Source organism: Pleurodeles waltl, chromosome 2_2 (assembly GCF_031143425.1).
Source record: "Pleurodeles waltl isolate 20211129_DDA chromosome 2_2, aPleWal1.hap1.20221129, whole genome shotgun sequence".
In the NCBI taxonomy this organism is placed as follows: Eukaryota; Metazoa; Chordata; class Amphibia; order Caudata; family Salamandridae; genus Pleurodeles; species Pleurodeles waltl.
In genome coordinates, this window is record NC_090439.1 from 1,112,091,224 (window position 1) to 1,112,112,952 (window position 21,729).

General features: G+C 46.3%; 1 long non-coding RNA gene across 1 annotated transcript; it reads right to left on the reverse strand.

The window, feature by feature from the left end:
* Positions 1–1,301: 1,301 nt before the first annotated feature.
* LOC138274767 (uncharacterized) lies at positions 1,302–2,149 on the reverse strand. Its single transcript, XR_011200393.1, has 2 exons — positions 1,901–2,149; positions 1,302–1,502 (listed from the first exon to the last, which is right to left on the reverse strand). It is a non-coding gene; the product is annotated as an uncharacterized lncRNA (long non-coding RNA).
* Positions 2,150–21,729: the final 19,580 nt, after the last annotated feature.

Consider the following 21,729-nt stretch of genomic DNA (forward strand, 5'->3'; position numbering starts at 1 on the left):
TGTTGGCACTATATGTAACTCATAGTTTCCAGAGAGAGAACAGTTCCCCTCTAGTGATTCAGCTCTTGAGAAAAAAATAATGTTGCTTCTTTATTCACTTTCGACCTTTTCAGACTCTTTTCTTCCCAGACTGTCAACACCTGATCAAAACCTCAATCACAATATTGTATTAAACTAATCAATAACAGTCATTCTTGATATAACATGATTAATTATGGAGTGCTATCCATGTGAGTCCCAAAGAGCTTTCCAGATTGTTGAGTAAGCAGCTACCTCATGTCCATCATGTGCACAGCATGTCCTATCCCTGGGAGGTCCCTGGAGCAGTTTGGCGTAAATAGGTTTCTTGGGCACTCCTCATGGACATGGTTGAAAGGCTGCTGCTTGCAGTCAGACATGTATGTGGTTTGTAGGTGAGGAGGAAGTGTGGAGTGAGCGCACCAGCAGTGGAGCATCAATAATGCGGGTTGGTGTAGGGCCACCCACAGAAGCACAGTGTGAACATTCAAAGTGGGGCATAAATAATGCGGGTTGATGTAGGGCAAGACACAGCAGCACACAGAGGCACTTTTTGCATCTGTGTGAAGGTTGCTGCTGATGGTGTTTGTTGTGCCCACATTTTGGAGCCATGATTTGTACCATGCAGGGTTGTGGAAATATGTGGTAAAGCTGTCCACTGTTTTTGGTTCATCCAGTTACATTGTTAGCAGGGACTTTCCATGGTGTTATGGTCTCAACCAGAAGGCATGTGGTCCATGCAATCTGGAGTAGCATTTCACACACCCACTCACTGAGTTGCTGATCCATGACGAGAATCAATAGATATCTTCCATAGTGTGTAACTTTGTACTGATAGGCGGGATGGTTGGTAGTTTAACTGCTCTTGATATGAGGTTCCTTCTTTAGGTGTAAACTTTGAAATCCAAGCAAATGTGTTCAGTGCACCGGGTTGCCTTATGGGCAATCCAGAGGCATTTGGAGAATACACTTCTTGCAACCAGAAGACAAGGCAAGGCCTTGCAGGCAGGGTTAATGTGGGCATGTCTGTTTAGGCTAACACAATATCTGATTATGGCATTCTAGGCTTTTCGTATTCTCTGTATATTCCGGATGAGGCAGAGAATGCGGGCTGCCTAGTGGAGTGTCAGTGACCCCCTCATTTCCTTAAAGCTGTGGCAAACGGGAGAAGAGCTGATTTGCATGAAGATGGAGGGACAGGATCCCTGGGGGACCAGCCAAAGACTTACCAAGCAGGATTGTGACATGTAAGTAAAATAGTTACACAAGTTAATAGGCAGAACACTTGTTTAAGGCTTTTTATTTTCTTCTTTAATTAATTTCTCTTTAAATTCTTCTCTACTCTGGCTGTACGTCTTTAGGATGTTTCCTTCTTTTCCTTCTTCCAAGTTCTTCATATATCTTCTCTTTTTGTTTCAGGTTGAGGAATTCCAGGGCTCCACCAGGTCATCCATATCAGGAGAGGGAGAGAAAAATAAGAAGTCCTATTTAATAGGTAAGTATAGGGGAAATCTTTTTTCTATTTCTTCTCTTTCAGACTATTTCGTTTTCTTACGATTTCCATTGTCCTTCCCTGTGCCCCTTTTCTTTAGTGATTAGTGCCTTGGTTAATTCCTAGTTTTACTTCCTTTGCTGCTAGACCTGTTGCTCTGTTTAATCAGTGTTCCCTTTTTGTTTTTTTTCTCCTTTTCTATTATAAAAATGTATTTTCTAACAGTGCACCACCCGTTTCCCGTCACCTTGTGCTTTTATTTTCCTTTATTGTTTAGTGCTCTGTAAGGTACACATCCCTGTGGTGCCAAAACAGTTCTTCCTGCTTCCGTGATCTTCTTTTCCCTCCCCGCTACTAATTATATCCCCTTCCCCGGTTCGGTTCACATACCTGGTTGGGCCACGTTCCTCCTGGAAAGGTGCCGGCTTCTGCATATGTCGCTCTCCCTCTCAGTCGTCTCGAGGCGGTTTCCTCCTCGGTGTTCTGCGTCGTCCGTTTTCTGGTCTCTTCTCCTTGGGTTCACTGTCTGGCGTTTCCTCCTCGGTTTCTACGCTCTGGGTTCCTTCGTCATCGCCCTTGTCCTCGTCATCCTCCTCCTTGTCATTTCTGTCTCTTCCCAGCATCTTCTGGGTATTTCAGTCTCCTCCCACTGTGTTTGGAAGCCGTCCTGACGTATGGGCTGTTATTCCCCTGTGGCACCGTGAGCAGTGCCCCCGGGGTATGGGAGGTCCGCCCCCATTCCTTGTGCCCTGTCACAAGGATGAAGAGTGCTGCATAATGCCCTGATTACTTACCAGTAATCCTCATTACTCTTAGTCCTACTCGTCTTCCACACAGTCATAATACGAGGTAGTATCTAATCACAGACAAGAAAGAAAACAGGAAACGCTCCATCTAAGGGCTGTTATTGAACTAGCTCAGCACTTCCTGAAATACCAGTGAGAAAGTAGCCTCTTTCTAGCCTTGTTACCCCCACTTTTGGCCTGTTTGTGAGTGTATGTCAGGGTGTTTTCACTGTCTCACTGGGATCCTGCTAGCCAGGGCCCAGTGCTCATAGTGAAAACCCTATGTTTTCAGTATGTTTGTTATGTGTCACTGGGACCCTGCTAGTCAGGACCCCAGTGCTCATAAGTTTGTGGCCTATATGTATGTGTTCCCTGTGTGATGCCTAACTGTCTCACTGAGGCTCTGCTAACCAGAACCTCAGTGGTTATGCTCTCTCATTTCTTTCAAATTGTCACTAACAGGCTAGTGACCAATTTTACCAATTTACATTGGCTTACTGGAACACCCTTATAATTCCCTAGTATATGGTACTGAGGTACCCAGGGTATTGGGGTTCCAGGAGATCCCTATGGGCTGCAGCATTTCTTTTGCCACCCATAGGGAGCTCTGACAATTCTTACACAGGCCTGCCACTGCAGCCTGAGTGAAATAATGGACACATTATTTCACAGCCATTTTCACTGCACTTAAGTAACTTATAAGTCACCTATATGTCTAACCTTTACCTGGTAAAGGTTAGGTGCAAAGTTACTTAGTGTGAGGGCACCCTGGCACTAGCCAAGGTGCCCCCACATTGTTCAGAGCCAATTCCCTGAACTTTGTGAGTGCGGGGACACCATTACATGCGTGCACTACATATAGGTCACTACCTATATGTAGCTTCACAATGGTAACTCCGAATATGGCCATGTAACATGTCTAAGATCATGGAATTGCCCCCTCTATGCCATCCTGGCATTGTTGGCACAATTCCATGATCCCAGTGGTCTGTAGCACAGACACTGGTACTGCCAAACTGCCTTTCCTGGGGTTTCACTGCAGCTGCTGCCAACCCCTCAGATAGGTTTCTGCCCCCCTGGGGTCAAGCCAGGCTTGTCCCAGGATGGCAGAACAAAGGACTTCCTCTGAGAGAGGGTGTTACACCCTCTCCCTTTGGAAAATGGTGTGAAGGCAGGGGAGGGGTAGCCTCCCCCAGCCTCTGGAAATGCTTTCATGGGCACAGATGTGCCCAATTCTGCATTAGCCAGTCTACACCGGTTCAGGGGACCCCTTAGCCCTGCTCTGGCACGAAACTGGACAAAGGAAAGGGGAGTGACCACTCCCCTGACCTGCACCTCCCCTGGGAGGTGTCCAGAGCTCCTCCAGTGTGCTCCAGACCTCTGCCATCTTGGAAACAGAGGTGCTGCCAGCACACTGGACTGCTCTGAGTGGCCAGTGCCACCAGGTGACGTCAGAGACTCCTTCTGATAGGCTCCTTCAGGTGTTGCTAGCCTATCCTCTCTCCTAAGTAGCCAAACCCTCTTTTCTGGGTATTTAGGGTCTCTGCTTTGGGGAATTCCTTAGATAACGAATGCAAGAGCTCATCAGAGTTCCTCTGCATCTCTCTCTTCACCTTCTGCCAAGGAATCGACTGCTGACCGCGCTGGAAGCCTGCAAAACTGCAACATAGTAGCAAAGACGACTACTGCAACTCTGTAACGCTGATCCTGCCGCCTTCTCGACTGTTTTCCTGGTGGTGCATGCTGTGGGGGTAGTCTGCCTCCTCTCTGCACTAGAAGCTCCGAAGAAATCTCCCGTGGGTTGACGGAATCTTCCCCCTGCTACCGCAGGCACCAAAAAACTGCATTACCGGTCCCTTGGGTCTCCTCTCAGCATGACGAGCGAGGTCCTTGAATCCAGCAACTCTGTCCAAGTGACTCCCACAGTCCAGTGACTCTTCAGTCCAAGTTTGGTGGAGGTAAGTCCTTGCCTCCCCACGCCAGACTGCATTGTTGGAAACCGCGACTTTTGCAACTACTCCGGCTTCCGTGCACTTCCGGCAGAAATCCTTTGTGCACAGCCAAGCCTGGGTCCACGGCACTCTAACCTGCATTGCACGACTTTCTAAGTTGGTCTCCGGCGACGTGGGACTCCTTTGTGCAACTTCGGCGAGCACCGTTTCACGCATCCTCGTAGTGCCTGTTTCTGGCACTTCTCCGGGTGCTACCTGCTGCTGAGAGGGCTTCTTGTCTTGCTCGAAGTCCCCTCTCTCTCCTGGTCCAATTTGCGACCTCCTGGTCCCTCCTGGACCGCAGCAGCGTCCAAAAACGCTAACCGCACGATTTGCAGCTAGCAAGGCTTGTTGGCGTTCTTTCGGCGGGAAAACACTTCTGCACGACTCTCCACGGCAAGAGGGATCCGTCCACCAAAGGGGAAGTCTCTAGCTCTTTTCGTTCCTGCAGAAACCTCAGCTTCTTCTGTCCAGTAGAAGCTTCTTTGCACCCACAGCTGGCATTTCCTGGGCATCTGCCCATCTCCGACTTGCTTGTGACTTTTGGACTTGGTCCCCTTGTTCCATAGGTACCCTAGATTGGAAATCCACAGTTGTTGCATTGTTGGTTTGTGTCTTTCCTGCATTATTCCTCTATCACGACTTCTTTGTCTTTTGGGGAACTTCAGTGCACTTTGCACTCACTTTTCAGGGTCTTGGGGAGGGCTAGTTTTCTAACTCTCACTATTTTCTAATAGTCCCAGCGACCCTCTACAAGGTCACATAGGTTTGGGGTCCATTCGTGGTTCACATTCCACTTTTGGAGTATATGGTTTGTGTTGCCCCTATCCCTATGTGTCCCCATTGCATCCTATTGTAACTATACATTGTTTGCACTGTTTTCTAAGACTATACTGCATATTTTTGGTTTTGTGTACATATAACTTGTGTATAATTGCTATCCTCATACTGAGGGTACTCACTGAGATACTTTGGCATATTGTCATAAAAATAAAGTACCTTTATTTTTAGTATATCTGTGTATTGTGTTTTCTTATGATATTGTGCAAGTGACACTAGTGGTACTGTAGTAGCTTCACACGTCTCCTAGTTCAGCCTAAGCTGCTCTGCTAAGCTACCATTATCTATCAGCCTATGCTGCTAGACACCCTATACACTAATAAGGGATAACTGGGCCTGGTGCAAGGTGCAAGTACCCCTTGGTACTCACTACAAGCCAGTCCAGCCTCCTACAATACCAAGCAACACAAAGGCCTGATATCGGCAGGGTGGATGGGAAGTATGACTGGGTCAAGGGCGAGTAGAACTAAGAGTAATGAGAATTCCTGATATGTAATCAGGGCATTACCTCTACGTCCCTCGTCCTTGACCCACTAATAGTACATGAGGTATACTAAAGCAGACACCCCAAAGATGAAGGCCTTTGCAATACTGACATCTGAAATAAAGCACAACACAGGACATAAAGCACACTCAAGTGAATTTAATGCCATATCCAAAACCAGTCAAACAGGAGCAGGATTCTACACGGCCTGTAACACACCACTCCAAAAATTTAAGAGGCTTTCCACGCACAATCCAAACAATAATGTTGAATAAAAGTGTGTTTAGAAGTCCCAGCTCTACAGACCTCAACCAGGACACTTCAAAAGCTGCCTAACTCATCTAGTGTATCTTGCTTGAATTTTAAAAGGACAAGGCAAGTCAGAGGCTAGATATGCCAAGGAGATGGTGTGCCTAATCCAATGACTGAGAGTCAATTAGATGCTGCTTTCCTGCGTCCTCCAAGGACAAAAGTCACAAAGACTGTCAATATACACAGATAATGCATGTTTAACATCCACAGTGTGTAACACTTGCTCCTCTGGTGAAGGGAAGAGACAGGGTAACACCAGCTCCTGAGAAGAATAAAACTTAGAATGCACTTTTGGAATAAACCCAGAATCCAATTTCAACACCACTGCATCCTTCGTGAACCTCAAAAAGGGAGGGGACATCTCAAAGCAGAAAGCTCCAATAAGCACCTGGCTGACATGATACCCACCAGAAATACCACATGAAAGGAAAGGAATTTCATATCCACAAAAGATAAAGGCTCAAATGGAGGGAACTGTATATGGTGAAGCACCAGAGAAAGATCCCACGAAGGAGAGGTAGATTTGACAGTGGGTGAAGATAGAGAAAAACTATGAAATAACCTGGAAACTAAATCCCCAGTATTTGTGGAAAGAGAAACAGAATCAATGAACGTCTGACTTTTCAAGGAAGACAGTGCATAACCTTTATCAAACCCATTCAGAAAAAAAATGTACAATAGAAGAAATCGAACAAGATGCAGGAGAAAGATAATAAAGAGAACACCACATATCAAAATTAGCCCAGTGTTTTGAGTAAGAAGGCATGGAAAAATTCCTACGAGAGCTGTGAATCACTGAAACAATGTGAGCAGGCAAATCTTGCCTTTCTACAGTCCACTGTTCAACCTCCAAGCCTTTAGAGTTAGAGGAACCAGGAGTTGTGGACTGAGAAGCTACAGAGGAGATGGGATTGGAGGCAAGATCCATGGAGGAACCATGGCCATGCTCTTCAACAATTGTATCACTGCCACCTGTGTCTTCTCCCGCTGGATCTTCAGCACAAACGCCTCAGTGAGGGGAAAGGGAGTAAAGGCGTATGCACACAGCAACATTGGGGGCCATGGAATTGACAAGACAGCCACTCCCAAGGAGTCCACTTCCAGAGTCTGGGAGCAGAAGGTTGGCAGGAGTGCATTGGCTCTGGAAGCAAATAAATCCACCATTGGACATCTGAACTTCTAGCAGATCAGTTGAAGATCCTGAGGGGATGGAAACCTGAGCCAGCAGATATGAATTGTAGCTAAAGTTCTGCCCAGTTCCCCACAACACGACACCAGACTGATGACTGACTGTGAGTGGTGTCCTGATGGTTGACATAAGCCACTGTCATTGTGTTGTCCGATTGAATCATGACATTGCAGTTGGACAGGTGGGGCAAGAAATACCAGAGAAATCTCCCTACTACCAACAGTTTCTTCCAATTGGACAACATCATGGCCTCTGATCTGTCCCATGAAGCTTGGATGGACCACAGTCCCATGGTTGCCCCCCAGCCCTGGGCACTGACTTCCATTGTCAACGCTGTTGAGGAGGAGGATGCATCCTCATCCCCTTGGTGAGGTTGTTTGCAGAGTCCAAACACCATTGCAGGCTGCAAACGGTGTCTACAGACACTGGAATCTACGTGGTCATATCCCAAGTGGGAAATGTCACAAATCAGTGAAGGTGTCACAGTATCGACGTAGGTGAAACCGGACCCATAGCACTGTTGAGTGAGAGGCTGCTATGTGACCTTGCACCTCCATCCACTGAAACATGGCGACAGTCTTCTGTGACAACAGAGTTGTCAGCAGAGATTGTAGGCCCTGGATCCTGGACTAAGGAAGAAACACCTTGCACAGAACAGAGTCAAATTCGACCTCTATAAATGTCCCCTGTGTCGAGGGCTGGAGATTGCATTTTGGTATGTTCAAAAGAAAACCATGGCTCTTTAGCGTAACTATGGACAAATCCAGAAGTTGGTACATCAACTGAACAGATGGGGCTTGGAGCAGCCACTTGTACGGGTCAGGAAATACTGAAATTCCCTGAAGGTGAGCCACCAACGGAGCTACCACATTTGTAAATATCCTGGCCTATGACTGTAGGCCGAAAAGGTAGAACACAGTACTGCCAATGATGCCCCATCAGAGAGCATCTCAGATACTGCTGGAATCCCGATGCCATGGAAACATGGAGATATGCATCCACGAGATCCAATGTAATCATCACAGATCTGCCCGAATCAAGGGAATGATCTGTTGTAATGTCTCCCTCTTGTATGGAATCTTTTGAAAATACTTGTTAAGAAACTTGAGGTTGAATACAATACTGAAGCGCCCTGTCGCCTTCAGGACCAGGAACACAAACTGAATAAACACCTTGTCCCATTTGCCCTATTGAGACCGGAACAATTTGCTTTCTTATAGAGAAGTGAATTAATCCATTCCATCAATGCTTTCCTTCTGACAGGGCTGCGGAGACTCAGTGCACGGTCTCCTAACAAACACCAGGTTCAACTTTAGCATACCAGTTATCCTCCACGCTGAAGCAAGACCACTATTAAGACCCTGAGCACCTCCTCAACAAGGTGGTAACCTGCATGGATTTGGAAAATAACTGGCTAGCAGTACAATAAAGGAAACACTTGGTTATGCTGAACTGTATTTCCATCTGTGTTCCCTCCTCACAATTCCCCAACACATTCCTAGTCAATCTGCAGCAGAAGGGCCCACACTGGCTTCTTAATTAAGGAACCCCTTTACCTTGGTACTGTTCTTCCGCCCACTACTGCCCTTGTAGCACAACACGTGCCATCAGTTACTTTACTGGGCTGTTCGTGCTGTGACGCCCCCAGGAACAACTCAGCAAGGGGTCTGCAAGTGGGTCCCTTGGTATCAGAGTGGCCTCCTCCAATTCCTCTATCCTTCCTCCTGCAGGACAACACTAGGCAATTGAAAATACTCACTACCATGGCGCGAGGCTGCACAAGCTGCGACGCCTCGGTGGATCGGTCAGCAAGTGGGCCCACTGGAGTTTTGGGGGGGAGAGACCCTGCTTTCTCCAATGCGTTTTTTTCTGCCTGCATCAACATGGGGCCCCTACGATCAGGCACCCAGAGTGCACCCCTGCAATCCTCATCCACTGCTGGTGGCGCCACTGGAATCCCCACCACTACAGAATTGGCTCCACACCACCCACTGTTGAGGACAAAATGGACATTTTGTTGGAGACCATAGAAAAAATGTACACCTCTCTAGACCAGTGGTTCCCAACCTGTGGTCTGGGGACACCTGGGGGTCCGCGAAGCCTTCTCAGGGGGTCCGCGAGAGCCTAGAAAATTCAAATATATTAACAAATATTGACAAATTAGGTCTCCAGCTTCCAGTAATGATTCAGGCGGGGGTCCCCGGACTCCCATGATGATTCAGTGGGGGTCCCTGGGTTCCATTAATGTTAAAGTGGGGGTCCACAGAAATCAAAAGGTTGGGAACCACTGCTCTAGACCATACCAGGACTTCACTAGAAAATAAAATTGATGGTGAGATGGCAGACCTCATGCTACTACATGTAGATCACCGCAAACTGTCGGGGAAAGCCCACCCCATGGAGCATGCCATTGCTGAACTGCAACTACGTTCCCAGGACATTGAATCTTCTCTGAAGACACTTGCAGAACGCATCTGCACATTGGAGGTGCGAGTGGGAGACGCTGAGGGCCGCTCCAGAGAGAACAACATTCATGTGATTGGCCTCCCTGAGGGAGTTTGAGACACTGACATGGTGGCCTATGTTGAACGATGGCTATGTGACTTACTCCCTTTCTCCACATGTTCGCAATTCTTCTCTATAGAGGGCACATCGCGTCCCTACAAGGAAACTTCCTCCAGGCTTCAACCCCAGACGATTACTGGACTACAGCGTACTCTACTACCGCAACAGGGACTCTGAAAGAGGTCACACTGGGTTACGCTGGAGTCATGCTCTTCTGTGGCTACATTACCATGGTGCAGCGTCAGAGGAACTAATTTGTGGTGGTTAAACAACATTTTCAAGTACTAGACATTCAACACACAGTTCTATTTCCTGTCTGACTCAGAATGGCTGCTAATGGATTGACCCATTTGTTTGAATCCCCTGAGGATACTTGGGACTGCAATTGTTGCCCTAAGTGAACAGGTATGACCAGTCGTGGGTCCCGTGCTCCCATACCACTGGAGTCAAGCTAGCCTGGCTGAGGAGGGATGCTACCCCAAAACCGGTCCTAGGATGCTTGTTTCTGGTCCAGGGAGGACCTGGCTTGGCAGTTCGGGCTGGACTGTTCCCCTGGGGAACAGGGTCAAGACTGATTTGCATAAGGCGGTTTCCAAACTGGAATGGCATGTGTAGCAAAAAAATGATGGATTTAGGCCCAGATCTCTGTACTGGGTGTGAATGTTTGACATTGTTCAGCATTCCGTCCATCACTTATTCTTTTTGCAATTACAGATGGTTTCAACCATTCGGATGACTCCTCAAAATTCTGATCTAGACGACCACCACCAAATCTTTTAGCAATGATGGCTCTAATGCTACATGGCCCCCTGAGACTGACACAATAACCTTTCCTGAGATCACTCCTCAAACAGTGGACAACATTATTTGAGCTATGGCCTGCAACTGTCCCATTGTCATTTCCTTGCCGTTTCCATATTATCTTATCATTGTTGCACAGTGTACAATAGGTGCCATGGCTTGCTTGGTACTGTTTTATTTTTTTTAAATGCGTTTTGCTACGTATGCACTATAACCTATTGACTAAACACCTTATTTGATGTGCCTCCTAATGTAAGCCCCTCTTCACTAATACATCGATCGCCTCCCACAGCCGGTGCCCACACATGATAACACAGCATGGGGTAGACCATGGCCAAGTTACTGCACACCTCCTTCACCTAACCACCCTCAATTGGCTTATATTACCACTTTTGATTTCCATTGTTTACTTGTTTGGGCAGACCCATGTTGGCTATCTGCTCTAATAGTATTTACAGTTTTTATTTGTTCTCAGTTTTAGTTTCGTTCTCATACACTAGGCTGCCCAACCTCCTTATACATGAGATATCATTACTATACCCAGTCATGCACTGTGCCAAACGAGGCGATTGCCTATTCTCTCCTCCATTATTGGTATCATGACACACACTAGTGTTATCACTTGGAATATATGAAGAATGCACACTCCCTTCCAACGCTATGCTGTTTATGCTTAGCTTAAGCATCGATCAGCCCACATCGCATTACTACAGGAGACACTCACAGAGGTAACCAAACTGCAACGTTGTTGGCGTGGACAGGTTTTTGCCACCAATTATTCCTCTTATAACAGGGGTGCATCTATGTGGGTGAGACCGGGGTCCCTTTTGCAGCAGAGGTGGTCATGGTGGTGGACCCCAACAGACGATGTGTGTTCCTGAAATGCCAGCTAGATCGCCGCTATTTTCTTACAGGTAACATATACGCCCCCAACTCAGATCAGGCTACATTCTTTCATAGCTTATCTGGGATTTTATTCAGCTGGAGTGGACTTCCATGGCTTTTAGGGGTGGCTTAAATTGTGTACTGGACATGTCCCTGGATTGCTCTTCCCCTCCATTGCCCTGCACAGCTGCTATCACCAACGCCCATACCCTACATAATTAGCAGCAAAATTGGCACCTAATCAACATTTGCTGGCAATGTATCACAAGCACCAGGGTGTACTCCTTTTTCTCCTCAGCCCATCGTCTCCATGTACGGCTTGACCACTTTATTGCTACACCTGATCTTTTACCATTGATTACTCCTCAGATTATTGAGGCCGACAACAATCCTCAATACCTGCAGATTGCATGGGAAGCAGGCCCCCTCCATTCCCATTTGAGCAATAATGCCACCACCAATGATAGAGTGGGGTGTTTTCAAAGTAATCATAAGGAGGCATTGTCGGGGGGGGATCAACTGGTGCATACGTTAGCAACTTGACAAGGACATATCACATATTGAGCATAAACAGAGTATGAGTCTCAGGCAGTACACGATGCATTGCATGCCCGTCTCCTGATGGAGAAGCTTGCTACCTTCCTTGAACGCCTGTGTTACCTCAATTATGCAGCATACTTTGCTCGAACTCACAGTTCAGCGGACCGCTCCGGCTCCCTTTTGGCATGGTTAATACACCAAGACCAACCTCAACAGCTCATCATGGCATTGCACTCCACTGCTAATAGGTTACTACACACTCAACACGCCACACATGATGAGCTGACATGACATTAAACAGCATTATATCAATCTACTACACATGCCACTTCGGATAAAATCTCCTCTTTTCTATCAAACGTACTGATACCCCGCCTCACTCCTGATCAACGGACAGTATATGATCACCCCATAACTCTACTGGAAATACAAGAGCCCAATAGGGCCCTAACTACCAATAAAACACCATGCCCAGATGGCGTACCTCTTGAATTTTATAAAACTGTACCCCCTCCCCCCACGCCTCCCCTGCTACAACAATTAAACGAGGAGACCTTACAATCAGCTTCTCTCCCCATCTTCCTTTGTGAAGCACTACTTATTTCTCTCCCTAAGCCAGACAGGGACCTCACTGAATTGGGCTCATTCAGACCCCTGGCCCTACTTAACACTGACTATAAAATACTGAGCAAGATCCTTGCAGACTCAATCACCTTCTTGGTCCATCCAGACCAGAACGGGTTTGTTCCAGTCTGCATCACCTCCCTCAACCTCATATGCTTTTTTCACATTATGAATTACGCCCCATGCTGTTTACCAAATGTGGGATGCTTGGAGCTAGTCCTAAAATAGTCCTTCAGTTCCTTAGAGTGGTCCTTCTAGTTTGCAGTGCTCCCATACTACAGCATTGGACCCCGCTTTATACACCTGGTATGACTATTATGCACCCTATCTTTAGCAAGGGTCAAAACAGGGCCTTTTATCTCAGACCACATACAGATACACAGAAGCACCAGTCAGGGATGCCCACTCTCCCCACTACTTTTTTCCCTGGCAATAAAGTCACTAACTCTCCGGGAGCAGGGTCACGACTGGGGAAACCCTTAAGGTGATGGCATTTGTGTAGTCTCACTTTACACAGACGACCTGCTTCTTTATATTCAGGATATACACTTTCCCGACCGCAATTGCCCAAACCCTAAGGCCCATATTTATACTTTAGCGCCGCATTTGCGTAATTTTTTGATGCAAAAGTGGGGCAACCTTACAAAATACAATTATATTTTGTAAGTTTGTGCCGATTTTGCGTAAAAAAATGATGCCAATGCGGTGCTAAAAAAGTATAAATATGGACCTTAGTAACTACGCTACCTTATCTAGTCTGAAAGTAAACTGGTCAAAAAGGTGTCTGTTTCCTTTCAGATCCACGCTGCCCAGCCCGGACCTTATCCTCAGCAGTACTCAGGTACCTTGGCAACCTAATATGTCTAGATATCTGGGGATCTGCATATACCGTTCACCCCTGGACCTCTTTGAAGGCAACCTTACCCATGCCCGCACGCCCTCAAATTTCCTTTTGGTGTACATTACTTCTGTCCGTGGAAAGGTGCATTACCATTCTTAAGATGGTGGCACTCTCTAGACTCCTGTATTTTTTCACCAATTGTCCCCGCTATGTCTCCCTGCCCTTTTTTCTTTCCTTCGAACTTTCCCTCAGGGAATTCATCTGGAATAAATCTCATTGCAGGATAGCTCTCTTGTAACTTTATTTACTGATGGACGGTCCCTAATTTTAAATGCTACTACCTATAATGGCTGGCCAAATGGTTAGTAGGGTTACAGTTGTCTGACATTGCCACGATGTTGCCTGCCTGGACTCACACCAATGTCATCCAGCTGTTCCATCCTTGCTCCAAACCCCCTACCCAAGATCCTGTTCTCCTTCAGGTGGCCAACCGATGCTTCTGTCGCCGTCTCTTCCTCACACGTTCTTTGACTCCCTATGCCCCACTAATTCCCCTCCATGGTACACCCAGGGGTTGAGGTGGTACCTCCTTATCAGAACTGACTGATTGGCATACTCACCCTAGGCGCTCTCCACCGAGATGGGGTGCTCCTTTCATTTGATACACTGATTACAAAAGACGGTTTGCCACCAGGCCACCTCCTACTCTATAATTCCTTGGTTATGACATTACAGAACAAGTGGGGAGATGTGGCACAAGAGAATCAGACGCATTCTAACAGTACCTTCATGTTATGGGACATGGTAGACATCTGATCCACTGGTTCTCTGACTCTTTACGCATACATGCCACACCATCGCTTGCTCCCCTTAGCAGTCGCTGGGAAGATTAGTCTCCCATGCATGCACAGACAAAGAGTGGGCTGCTCTGTTGGAGAGCTCGAACTGAATTCCCCATATCACCCAATGTAGGCTTATCCAATGTTACATAGTTCATCGAGCCTGACTCACTCTGTCGAACATTAATCTATACTTTAACTGTACAGATGTAGAGTATCCCCGCTGTTCTTTGATTGATGCTGGTTTACTCCATATGCTATGGTCCTGCTAATCTCTCCATCGTACTGCCAGGGTGTAGTATCTCACCTTTCTGCCTGCAGTGAGTGCCGTATAGCTCAAACATGGGAGGTGTGCCTCCTGGGCCTTTTATCACAGGGATAAGAAACATAGAACCCAATCTTGCTTTTTATACCTGGGCCTTCTTACAGCCAAATGTCTCATCACCAGGAAATGGAAAGCACATGAACCCCCACCCTTGCGGCCTAGGTATCTTCCCTGATAGTGTGGGCCCGGGCGGGCTAGTGGCTCAATGGCGAACTCTGGTCAGTTTGCATTGAACACACTTGTAATTTGACATCTGCGTTGTATTCCTGTTTTGTAAGCCCCACTGCATGAGATAGCAGCTGTTCATACACTGAGCTCTATGTATTAACTTATGTACCAAAGCTTGTCAAGACGCGATCTGCTGATCAATGTCGTCACATTTAATTTACAATTGTTACTGCTGTATCCTTTACAATGAAAACTAATAAATAGATTTACAAAAAAAATGAGGAGACATTCCCTTCACAACATTCCTCAATGTATAAAGTACATAGAGCAGAGTAGATGGTTTTAGGCTCCAGGATGCACAATAGAAGCTCAATCGCTGCGTTGCACCCAGTAATCAACACGTGTTGGGTGCTTGCAGTGTGTGTAACGTAATATTCTTCTCTAAGCAAAGGCTTCAGTAAAGAAGCTAACAATGGCTCTGCTTTCCAAAGCATATGACAAGAACCCGATGGAGCCATAAGTGGTCCGCTCTTCACTGCCAGTCTCAAGAAACTCTTGCGATCAGTGTAAGCTTGGTGGAAGTGTGGTTTGAACGAGCATCAGACAAGTTGTACCACTTTAACCTATGGCAGCTACATCCATCTATACCTTCCATTCAAAGACACTATGAGCAGTACCGGATTTGAACCCTAATTACTCAATGCTCTTTTAAATTTAGGGTGAGGTGCTGAGAAAAGTGGGGAGAATGTTAGGACACAAGTTATATTTTTCCTCATATGCTTAATGTGAAGATGGAACCACTGACCCATGTTGTATGCTGTGGTGGCGAGGAAGCAAAATGCAAACAGGGGTGGGTGGAACTCACGGAGTTACCCACGGAGTTCCTCAGACGGGTGGAAATCACACTGATTTTTAGCGCTGGGAGTTCGTTCCACACAGCGGCCAGAGGACATTGCTAGTCGAGTTTGTTTTGCTGCCACTCAAGTAGATTTTCTACTTGAACGGCAGCTTTCTCATCGCGAACGGTCGTGACCGCCCAGGAACGCCTGCACTGGGAAAATCTTACCAGGTGCCTTCCTAGCGCCCGAAAATTCCGTTAGGGGATGCCCATTCTCACAAACTTACAGCTGACAAGCCACAAGCGAGAATAAACTCGGCCACGCAATGGTGGGCGAAATTTGCCAGGAACTCTGCAATATATGGAAAATGTCACTTACCCAGTGTACATCTGTTCGTGGCATTAGTCGCTGCAGATTCACATGCTGTGCACATCCCGCCATCTGGTGTTGGGCTCGGAGTGTTACAAGTTCTTCGAAGAAGTCTTTTCGAGTCACGAGATCGAGGGACTCCTCCCATTTCGGCTCCATTGCGCATGGGCGTCGACTCCATCTTAAATTGTTTTCCCCGCAGAGGGTGAGGTAGGAGTTGTGTATGCTAGTAATAGTGCCCATGCAATGGAGTGAATACGTATGTACATAATGTAGTTTAAAGTAATATATCTACAAATTTACAAATGTTCAAGATCAACTTCTAAACGGCTACAGGCTCCCGGGGAGGCGGGTGGGCGCATGTGAATCTGCAGCGACTAATGCCACGAACAGATGTACACTGGGTAAGTGACATTTCCCGTTCGATGGCATGTGTAGCTGCAGATACACATGCTGTGCATAGATTAGTAAGCAGTTATCTCCCCAAAAGCGGTGGTTCAGCCTGTAGGAGTTGAAGTTGTTTGAAACAATGTTCGTAGTACAGCTTGACCTACTGTGGCTTGTTGTGCCGTTAACACATCTACACAGTAGTGTTTGGTAAATGTATGAGGCGTAGACCATGTAGCTACCTTACATATTTCGGTCATTGGAATATTTCCTAGAAAGGCCATGGTAGCACCTTTCTTTCTAGTTGAGTGTGCCTTTGGTGTAATAGGCAGTTCTCTTTTAGCTTTAAGATAGCAGGTTTGAATACACTTAACTATCCATCTAGCAATGCCTTGTTTAGAAATTGGATTTCCTGTATGAGGTTTTTGGAAAGCAATAAATAATTGTTTTGTTTTTCGAATTAGTTTTGTTCTGTCAATGTAGTACATTAACGCTCTTTGATGTCTAATGTGTGTAGTGCTCTTTCAGCTACAGAATCTGGCTGTGGGAAGAACACTGGTAATTCTACTGTTTGATTCAAGTGGAACGGTGATAGGACTTTTGGTAAAAATTTAGGATTTGTCCGTAGAACTACTTTATGCTTGTGTATTTGAATAAATGGTTCTTGTATGGTAAATGCTTGAATCTCACTTACTCTTCTTAGAGATGTGATGGCAATTAAAAATGCAACTTTCCATGTTAAGTATTGCATTTCACAAGAGTGCATGGGCTCAAAAGGTGGACCCATGAGTCGTGTTAAGACACTGTTGAGGTTCCATGAAGGAACTGGTGGTGTTCTTGGTGGTATAATTCTCTTTAGGCCTTCCATAAACGCTTTTATGACTGGTATCCTAAATAGTGAAGTTGAGTGCGTAATTTGCAGGTAAGCTGAAATTGCGGTAAGATGTATCTTAATGGAAGAAAAAGCTAGCTTTGACTTTTGCAAATGTAGTAAGTATCTTACGATGTCTTTGGCAGATGCGTGTAAGGGTTGAATTTGATTATTATGGCAGTAATAAACAAATCTTTTCCACTTATTTGCATAGCAATGTCTAGTGGTAGGTTTTCTAGCTTGTTTTATGACCTCCATACATTCCTGTGTAAGGTCTAAGTGTCCGAACTCTAGGACTTCAGGAGCCAAATTGCCAGATTCAGCGATGCTGGATTTGGGTGTCTGATCTGTTGTTTGTGTTGCGTTAACAGATCTGGTCTGTTTGGTAGTTTGACATGTGGCACTACTGAGAGGTCTAGTAGTGTTGTGTACCAAGGTTGTCTTGCCCATGTTGGCGCTATTAGTATGAGTCTGAGTTTGTTTTGACTCAACTTGTTTACCAGATATGGAAGGAGTCGGAGAGGGGGAAAAGCGTAAGCAAATATCCCTGACCAATTCATCCATAACGCATTGCCCTGAGACTGATCTTGTGGGTACCTGGATGCGAAGTTTTGGCATTTTGCGTTTTCCTTTGTTGCAAATAGATCTATTTGTGGTGTTCCCCAAATCTGGAAGTAGGTGTTCAGTATTTGGGGGTGAATCTCCCATTTGTGGATCTGTTGGTGATCCCGAGAGAGATTGTCTGCTAACTGATTCTGAATTCCTGGAATAAATTGTGCTATTAGGCGAATGTGGTTGTGAATCGCCCAATGCCATATTCTCTGTGCCAGGAGACACAACTGTGTTGAGTGTGTCCCTCCTTGTTTGTTTAGGTAATACATTGTTGTCATATTGTCTGTTTTGACAAGAATGTGTTTGTGGCTTATTGTGGGTTGAAATGCTTTCAGCGCTAAAAATACTGCCAATAGTTCTAAGTGATTTATGTGAAACTGTTTTTGCTGAGTGCCCCATTGTCCTTGGATGCTGTGTTGATTGAGGTGTGCTCCCCACCCTATCATGGAGGCATCTGTTGTTATTACATATTGTGGCACTGGGTCTTGGAAAGGCCGCCCTTGGTTTAAATTTATATTGTTCCACCATTGAAGCGAGGTGTATGTTTGGCGGTTTACCAACATCAGATCTAGAAGTTGACCCTGTGCCTGTGACCATTGTGATGCTAGGCACTGTTGTAAGGGCCGCATGTGCAACCTTGCGTTTGGGACAATGGCTACGCATGAGGACATCATGCCTAGGAGTTTCATCACCATTTTGACTTGTATTTTTTGTTTTGGATACATGGCCTGTATTACATTGTGAAATGCCTGAACCCTTTGTGGGCTTGGAGTGGCAATCCCTTTTGCTGTGTTGATTGTCGCCCCTAAGTATTGCTGTGTTTGACACGGCAGAAGGTGTGACTTTGTGTAGTTGATTGAGAAACCTAGGTTGTGGAGGGTTTCTATGACGTACTTTGTGTGTTGTGAACACCGTTCTAGCGTGTTGGTTTTGATTAACCAATCGTCTAGGTACGGGAACACATGTATTTGCTGCCTTCTGATATGTGCAGCTACGACTGCCAGGCATTTTGTAAAAACTCTTGGCGCAGTTGTTATTCCGAATGGCAACACCTTGAATTGGTAATGGACCCCTTGGAATACAAACCTTAAGTACTTTCTGTGTGAAGGATGTATCGGTATATGGAAATATGCATCCTTTAGGTCTAGTGTTGTCATGTAGTCTTGTTGTTTGAGCAGTGGGATTACGTCCTGTAATGTCACCATGTGAAAGTGATCTGATTTGATGTAGGCATTTAATGTTCTGAGATCTAATATAGGTCTCAGACTCTTGTCTTTTTTGGCTATGAGAAAGTACAGAGAGTAAACTCCTGTTCCTTTCTGTTGGTTTGGTACTAATTCTATTGCTTCTTTCTGTAGCAATGCCTGAACTTCTAGTCTTAAAAGATCTATATGTTGTTTTGACATCTTGTGTGTTTTCGGTGGGACGTTTGGAGGGACTTTGAGAAATTCTATGCAATAACCATGCTGGATAATTGCCAGTACCCAAGTGTCTGTTGTTATCTCCTCCCAATGTTTGTAAAATTTGCTTAGTCTCCCCCCCACAGGTGTTATGTGTTGGGGATGTGTGACTTGGAAGTCACTGCTTGTTTTGAGGAGCTTTGGGGCTTTGGAACTTCCCTCTATTCTTTTGGAATTGTCCCCCTCTATATTGCCCCCGAAAACTTCCCCGCTGATATTGGCTTTGATAAGTGGGCCTTGCTTGTGAGGTTGTGGCCTCTATAGGTTGACCTCGAAACCCTCCCCTAAATTGTGTTTTGCGAAATGTGCCTCTGCTCTGTGGGGAGTAGAGTGCGCCCATGTCTTTTGCCGTATCAGTATCTTTTTTGAGTTTCTCAATAGCAGTGTCGACTTCCGGCCCAAACAACTGCTGTTCATTAAAGGGCATATTCAGCACGGCTTGTTGTATTTCCGGCTTAAATCCTGACGTACGCAACCATGCGTGTCTCCTTATCGTTATTGCAGTATTTACTGTCCTTGCAGCTGTATCTGCTGCATCCATTGCTGACCGTATCTGATTATTGGAGATACTTTGTCCTTCTTCCACCACTTGTTGTGCCCTTTTCTGGAACTCTTTGGGTAAGTGTTCTATGAAATGCTGCATTTCGTCCCAATGAGCTCTATCGTATCTTGCCAAAAGTGCTTGTGAGTTGGCAATGCGCCATTGGTTTGCTGCTTGTGCTGCAACCCTTTTACCCGCAGCATCGAATTTGCGACTCTCCTTGTCTGGAGGTGGTGCGTCTCCCGAGGTATGAGAGTTTGCTCTCTTGCGAGCTGCCCCGACAACCACAGAGTCTGGTGTTAATTGCTGCGTAATATAAACAGTGTCTGTTGGCGGTGGCTTATACTTCTTCTCCACCCTTGGAGTTATGGCTCTGCCTTTTACAGGATCCTGAAATATTTGTTTGGAATGTTTTAGCATTCACGGGAGCATAGGTAAGCTTTGGTATTGGCTATGAGTGGAGGATAGTGTATTAAACAAAAGGTCATCCTCAATTGGTTCTGCATTCAAGGTGACGTTATGAAAAGCAGCTGCCCTTAAAACCACCTGCGTGTAGGATGTACTGTCTTCAGGTGGCGACGGCCTCGCAGGGTAACAGTCTGGGCTGTTATCTAATACCGGAGCATCATAAAGGTCCCATGCATCTGGATCATCTTGACTCATTGCAGTATGAGTCGGGGATTGCATCAGTGGTGGAGTGGCTACCGGTGATGTGTGCATTGATGGTGGTGGAGATGGTGGTGGAGTTGTTTGTCTTGCCACCTTTGACTGTGGCTGCTTGTCCTTTTCTTGAAAGGCAAGTCTTCTTTTCATCTTAATTGGGGGAAGAGTGCTTATTTTCCCTGTGTCTTTTTGAATGTGGAGCCTTCTTTGAGTGTAGTCTGGCTCTAATGATTCAAGTTCTTCTCCGAACTTATGTCCTTGCATCTGGGAGGACAATCCCTGTTCCTCTGTGTAGGAACCTGTTTTCGGTTCCGAGGCTGGATGTTTCGGAATCGAAACCTTTTCGGTCGCCTTTTTGGGCTCCGAGGAAACCTTTTTTATTTTCGGCGTCATGGTGTCTCGGTGCCGAACCATTTCGGTGCCACTGTCTCGGTGCCGAATCTGCTCGGAGCCGCTGTCTCGGGCCTGAGATTGCTGTGTGGCGGTATCTCGACCGGAGTCGGATGACTTCGCCACAAGCGTGCCCTTTTTCGGTGCCGATGATCGGTCACCTATTTTTCGGGTTAAGCCATGGCCTGTTGGCGGTGGCGTCCCCTGGGCTTTTGTTGTCTTCTCGTGAGTTTTATGTTTCGACGTCTTACTCACGGTTTTCGGCGTTTCTTCGGGATCGAGCTCGTCCGAGTCCGATTCCTGGATGGAGAAGGTTTCTTCTTCCTCCTCGAAACGCCCTTGTCCTGTCGGCGCCGACGCCATTTGCAGTCTTCTCGCTCTTCGGTCTCTTAATGTTTTCCTCGACCGAAACGCTCGACAGGCTTCACAGGTATCCTCCTTGTGCCCTGGAGACAGACCCAAGTTACAGACCAGATGCTGATCTGTATACGGATACTTGTTATGACATTTTGGGTAGAAGCGGAATGGGGTCCGTTCCATCAGCCTTGAAGAGACACGTGGTCGGGTCGACCAGGCCCCAACGGGGAATCGAAAAAACCCCGAAGGGCCACCGGAGCTCTTCAAAAGTCGGTGTCGATCTGTTGTAACTAACCCGATACCGAGCGCAAACAATACCGACAATTTTTCCGAGATTCTAACTAACTTTCCGACCCGAAACACGGAGCGAAAAGGAACACGTCCGAACCCGATGGCGGAAAAAAAACAATCTAAGATGGAGTCTACGCCCATGCGCAATGGAGCCGAAATGGGAGGAGTCCCTCGATCTCGTGACTCGAAAAGACTTCTTCGAAGAAAAACAACTTGTAACACTCCGAGCCCAACACCAGATGGCGGGATG